This window comes from Cajanus cajan, chromosome 1 (genome assembly GCF_000230855.2).
Source record: "Cajanus cajan strain Asha chromosome 1, NIPB_CcT2T_4, whole genome shotgun sequence".
Lineage (NCBI taxonomy): Eukaryota > Viridiplantae > Streptophyta > Magnoliopsida > Fabales > Fabaceae > Cajanus > Cajanus cajan.
The window spans coordinates 65,254,741-65,261,631 of NC_138517.1; positions in this window are offsets into that span (position 1 = coordinate 65,254,741).

Here is a 6,891-nt window from a genome sequence, read left to right on the forward strand (position 1 = left end):
AGCCGACAGCAAATCCGAAGACATCATCCTCGACGGCCGGATCTCTTCAGACAGAAAGTCTTTGGCCACAATGGCCGAAGGGACCGCCAAGTCCGACGAAGACCCTTCAACCCTGCGCTGCTTCGGCCGTGGCACCTCCGGACCGGCTGCGTCAGTTCTTCTCTTCCCTTTGTCTTTCCTCTTCTTGCTCTTTGGGTCGGGAAGAGCAATAACAGGGGGCGCCGGTTGGGGAGCTTCCATCACTTGCGGTTGGGAATCAATTGCGACACTGCGATGATCTTTAGCAAAGGACCCAGCCGGAGCCCTGCTCCTCATTAACTGCCGATATGACAAGCCCAAACCTTGTTGCGCCATCCAACCTGCAAAAACACACCAAGTCACAAATCAACCTAACAAGCACGAGCAAAGGGAAATAAAACAACACATACCCTCTAACTCAAAACGAGGCCGAGGCGATTTGGGAAGCAGCACCAGAAACCGAGACGGGATGCACCTCGGCAATCCCTTAAGAACGCTTAAGGCCGACAATTCGGCATCGGTCATCATATCCTCGGGGAAGTCATCGTACTTCCGAGGCTGACGAGTCCAATAAAAAGGAAAAAGGGGCTTCCCATCGGCATCGTAAAAATAATTTCTGCCGGCTACAGGGTCTATGATTACCTTCACAAACCCTGACTTGAAGCCCTTAAAGGACGACGTAAAGGGTGTCAACAGCGGTCGGTCGGGGTTCCGAATCAGCGACAACCACTTCATCGTCTTATTAGACGGACGTGTACAGAAGAAATGCAAAAACAAACCTACAGTCGGCTCTACGTAATGGTATTTACATAACACCCGAAACGCTTGCATATAAGCCCACGCGTTCGGGTGCAACTGGGTCGGAGCTACGTTTAATACACGGAGGACCCCCATCTGAAAATCATCAAAAGGAAGCGACATCCCTAACTCCCGAAAGAAACACTCGTACATGTAAAAGAAATCCCCCTGATCTTCCCGCTTCGCAAGGAAAACCAGATCGAGCTCCCCAGGTCCTTCGGCTCGGCATCGTCGAAGCATGATCGGATAAGGGTCCCAACCTTCCCATCGGCCCAACGTGCAAAGGCTAAGAAGGCGTATCACGGCGACCCTCTCATGAAAACGGGAGAAGTAGGCCGCCACTTCACCATCAACCCAGTCGTACCCGGGGACCTCACAGGGGGGAAATTTTTGCCTATAATCCCCGGGACTCATTTCGGCATCGGGCAATTCCGACCCAAAGGAACTCCCCGATTCCCCACTACGCTCGGGGCCCGACTCACTAAGACCCCCAATCGTCTCTACTTCGGCGTTAAATGCCAATATCTCGGCATCCGGATTTTGGGCCGATCCCCCCTCGCTGGCCGAGGACCCTGACGACAATGTAACACCTTCGGTGGCCATTATCACTAAGATCAAAAAATAAAACCAACCTTTTATGAGTATTCGGCTCAGAGAAGAAAGACTAGAGGCGATGCAGAGAAAGTATAAGGAAAAGAGCCCCACCTCAACACCTTATATATAAGTCACTCACGGCAACCCAAGAGGCTCATAATAAATGCACCTGCACGCCAAACGACACAACCCCAAGGCACGAAACCCTAAGGCGGCGGCAGCATGCAACTGTCACTATCCACTCGACACGACTCCCGAAAATGCACGTCCCCCCATATTTCAAACCCTAAATATCCCCGAACCTCTTTCGCATAAAACCCCTTCGTCTTTCATCCTCGGGCTTGGGGGGGTAGTGTACCGGTGGATACCCCTTCGGTCACGCAATAGGCCGAGAGGGGTACCCGAACCGGAGGGCCACACCATATAGCACCCCCTCAATCAGACAATAGGCCGAGAGGGTGGCCCGAACCGAAGAGCCATACCGTGTGGCACCCCCTCGGTCGGACAATAGGCCGAGGGGGGGGCCCGAACCGAAGAGTAATACCGCGTGGCACCCCCTCGGTCAGACGATAGGCTGAGAGGGGGGCCCAAACCGATGAACCACAGCACCCCCCATCGGCACCATACCTAGTCAAACACCCCCTCGGCCTCAGGCTAGGCCGAACACTCTTCTGGTCCCTTGGGAAAGACCCAAAGAGTAGTAGTTACTCAACAACGTCCTTTCGGCCCCAAGCTTGGCCGAACACCCCTTCGGCCCCAAGCTTGACCGGACACTCCTTCGGTTCCAAGCTTGGCCGAACACCCCTTCGGCCTTATGCCTAGCCGAAAGCATAGTGAGAAACCCATGGTGAACACGTGGCAAATCAAACACTGGTGAACACGTGGCAAACCAGATACCTACTAAGATACTAATCACCAGGCCAGATTAAGACAGGGTTAAGGTTAATTCACGTATTACCCGCATCCCAAGAATGAAGGCCCATCAGGCCCACATATGTCACTATAAATACACAGGTGGTGTGACATAAATGAGGTATGTTACTATTCCCACTAGCACATTTATTGCTCTAAACCGAACACTGACTTGATCGTCGGAGTGCCTTTGCAGGTACCCTCCCCACCATTCGGAGTTAGTAATTCGGTCAGCACTGAAGACTCGGAAAGACTCGAAGACAGCTGAGAAAGGAGTAAGGAGACAAGTGTTCTTCACCCGGAACAATTACAATGATGTGATTTGTGAATAGTTATATTATAAAATTTAGTATAAGATTAAAACTATGTAAAGTTGTTTCAATTAAGAATTAAGACCGGACGATAGTAAATTCCTTAACATAGAATTAAATGTGTAAAAGTTTATCTTAAATTATGTTAACAGGTATTCCAACGTGGTTATGGGAAATCTAACGTAAAACTAAATACACACTATTATGTTTAGGAAAGCTTTTTGTTCTTATAATTTCAGTTGTTTTAAAAGAAAAAAGTTTGAAAACAATTTTAATTGTTTAGGCCAACAACTAATTAAATATGTAAAACCTTTTTTTACCCTGAAAAATCTGTTGTTTTCTTTCATTGAAAATTTTGAAATTTACGATTGTTTTTTTTAACAATTTTTATTACTTTTACAACTAACTTACTACATAACAGTCTATCCCTAATCGATTTCAATTATAATCGATTATAAAATTATTGGAATAATCCAATTTTCATAGTTTTTCAAAATACATTATCGATGTCTAGATGAGTTTTGACAAATTTAATTTTGAATAAAATTGATTTATTTAATTTTGAAGAGATATTATTTATGTTTTCATTTTTTTATTATAAAAACAAATTAGTAAAAAAATCAATATAAAATTTTGGCCTAACTAAAATTTATATATAGTTGTGTCAAATCATAATTAATAATGTAAGAATTTAAATACAATGTGTTAAATTTTAACTTAATTATTATCCTTGAAATTTTTTACTACTAATAAAAAAAAACTCGTAATTGATTGTCGAATTAGAGAATCAATTCTTCAATGATGAATAAAACATATGAATATTTGTCTTAAATCACATCAACCAGGACATATACATGATTTAAAATCGAGTAAACAATAGTTTTGCCTCAGAAAATAATACATTAGTCTTTTAAACTGAAAAGAAAGTCAAATAAATTATTAAAATGTCAAATAAATTCCTAATTTAATTACTCCCTATCATTTTTTTTACACCAAACTATTTAGTATCTTTTTATTTCTTAATAGATATTAATGTTATAAGAGTTAATCACTTATATACTGTCACTGTAAAGTTTTTTTACATTGACAACCAATTATATCTTTTAATTGTGCTATGTCATTGTAAACACATTTACTTTTAACAGTGACATGACACAATTAAAAGATATAATTGGTTGTCAGTGTAAAAAAACTTTACACTGACCGTGTATAGGTAATTAACTCATATTATAATATTATTTTATTAACATTTTTTTAGTTTTAAATTAAAGTGATTATTGATTGATACGCACTTTCAAAGATCTTTTAATATTTTTTTAGTTTCAAATACTAAAATATATATATATATATATATATATATATATATATATATATATATATATATAGTAATCATTAATGGATTCATTGATAATTAATTTCATCGATTGAAAAATCTGACTAACCACTTTAGTAGAGTTTCTCCTCTCAACAACGATTTTTTCATCCACAAAATTTGAGTTTAATATCACTTGAGTAAAAATTATATACATAATAGTTTATTTATCTATCTTAAAAAAATTATTTTTACCACTTATAATATTTTGGGAGTAATATTCTTTGATTTGAGAATCTATGATTGCACTCAAATGTCTAACAGATTGACATATTTTAGGAAGTGAGTGTGCTATAAAATTCAAACTACCAATATAGTGGGAGTACTTACTCTCTAAGGATAGTGCTTTGCCTGTTTCAACCCAAGTTACTATAATCTTGTTATTTCTTAATTTAATTTACTTATTGTAATTAATTAGTTGTTACTTATTGTTGTGTTTTTTAATTTGAAGTATTCATTGTATTGTTGATATTAACTTTCTTGATAAATATAATTTTATTTATTTGTGCTCTTAATTTTCCTATTCCAACAATCTTAGAGAGAAAACACATTTTTGATTTAATATCAACATGTCTATAATGGATATTTTAAAGTCTTTGAGTAGCATGGTACAAAAATTTAATGGTGAAAACTTCTTATGTTAGCAATAATAGATGAAATTTTGGCTCATATAGTTGGGTTTATTTTCTGTTATTTTAAATGGAAAATAAAAATAAAAAAAAAAGGTATTGATCCTGCTTTGGTTAAAGTTAACTCTTCTAGTTATACTTTTAGTGACAAATATTTTGTATCATGATTGTTTTTTGTGTTATACAAAAAATGCTTTAGAATTATGAGATGCTCTTTATGTGAAATATGATTATGCTAAAAAAAAGGTTTAAGACGACACGCTTGTGAAAGAATAATTTATTTTCAAATGGAAGATAGAAAACCTTTTTCAGATTAAGCTCATGAATTTGAAAATATTATTTATGATATGAAGATGAAGGAAATTATTTTGCTTGATATTATGCTTGTTAGTCTTTTAATTTATAATATGCATTCTTCTTGGTCTGAATTTGCAAGAAACCTTAAGCATAAACCTGATTATTTGACTTTAGATGACTCATCGGCTTCTTTCTAAATTGAAGATATGTACCGTCTTTCAAAAAAGGATTCTCATAAACCTTATTTTCAAGCTAAAGCTCATTTAGTGGAGAATTCTCATAAGCCTAAAAAATGGCATGATAAATTTGATCAAGTTCTTTTGTCATATGTTTTTCAATTTAATAATAATGATAATTTTTTTATGTCAAGCTGTAATAGCCCGATTTTCACAGATTGTACGAAGGCCCAAAATCCCAATATAGGTGATTTAGTAGCCCAGAACGGGTCATTCCACAACTGGAATGTGCCGTTCCAAACTACTAAAAAGACCTATTTTTGGTAGCCTAGAACGTTGTTCTCAAATTGGAACGGGTCGTTCCAAACCACCAAAATGGCTTATAACCCTAGTCGGCAACGGGACGTTCCAAACATGGCTGTTATGGGTTAAAATGTAACCCCATAATGGGTCGTTCTGGTTTTAGAATGGGCCGTTCTGGATGTGAAATTTTACACATAACGAAGAGTCCAAAACGGGTCGTTCTAGATTTGAAACAGGTCGTTCCAGCCACTCTTGATGCCTATAAATAGAGTGCTCTAGCACTTCCAAAAAGCACACCTTTCAATTCTGACTTCTTTCAGTTTTGACTTTTTTCCTTCTACATTCTCTGAAGACCGAGGGGAACCTAGAGGAGGAGACCAACCAGATCCTACTCTAGTTTCAGCTACTACTTATCGAGGTAGGGGGGAAAAGGGGACTGCTTATCGAGGTACGGGGAAAAGGGGAGATTTATGTGTAGAGTTACATGAGGGAATGGGTGGAGAAGAGTTCCTGTGGAATTTTTAATAATTTTATAATTATTTCTGTTTGGAGAATTATTGGTATTATGAGATTTTGTATGTGTTTAAGATTAGGAATATGTAAATAATTTGTAAAAATGATGATCTAAGAGAGAGAACGAAATTGTATAAAAGTGTCTGTGAGTTAGGTTTTGGAAAAATTGGGGATTTTACTATTTGAGTTAAGATCTTATTAAATTGGTAATTCAATCGAGTTTTATATTAATTTATAAATGTTATTATTATATTACTTGGTAAAATTGACGATCTAGCTGATAATTGGATTCAGTGGAATGTGCCCATGTTATGGCTTAATTGTTCAAATAATTATGATGTGAGTATGTTGACATGAAATGAGATGTTGTATTGATTGTGAATGTGATGTGATTGTGGTTCCTCACACATATGACTAGGGATGGCACAACCTTGGGTAAGTGATGCTACAGGGATGGCGTGACCCTAGCATAGTGTGGGATGAGTGAGGTAATTAACATGTATCACTTATGTCTAGAGTGGCACAACCTTGGGCAAGAGATGCTACAAGGGTGGCGTGACCATTGACATAATGTTAATTGTAAGATTTGTGATGATTGTGAATGTGATGTGATTGTGGTTCCTCACACATATGACTAGGGATGGCATGACCTTGGGTAAGTAATGCTATAGGGATGGCATGACCCTAGCATAGTGTGGGATGAGTGAGACAATTAACACGTATCACTTATGTCTAGAGTGGCACAACCTTGGGAAAGAGATGCTATAGGGGTGGCGTGACCATTAACATATTGTTAATTGTAAGATTTGTGATGATTGTGAATGTGATGTGATTGTGGTTCCTCACACATATGACCAGGGATGACACGACCTTGGATAAGTGATGTTACAGGGATGGCGTGACCCTGGCATAATGTGGGATGAGTGAGGTAATTAACACATATCACTTATGTCTAGAGTGGCACGACC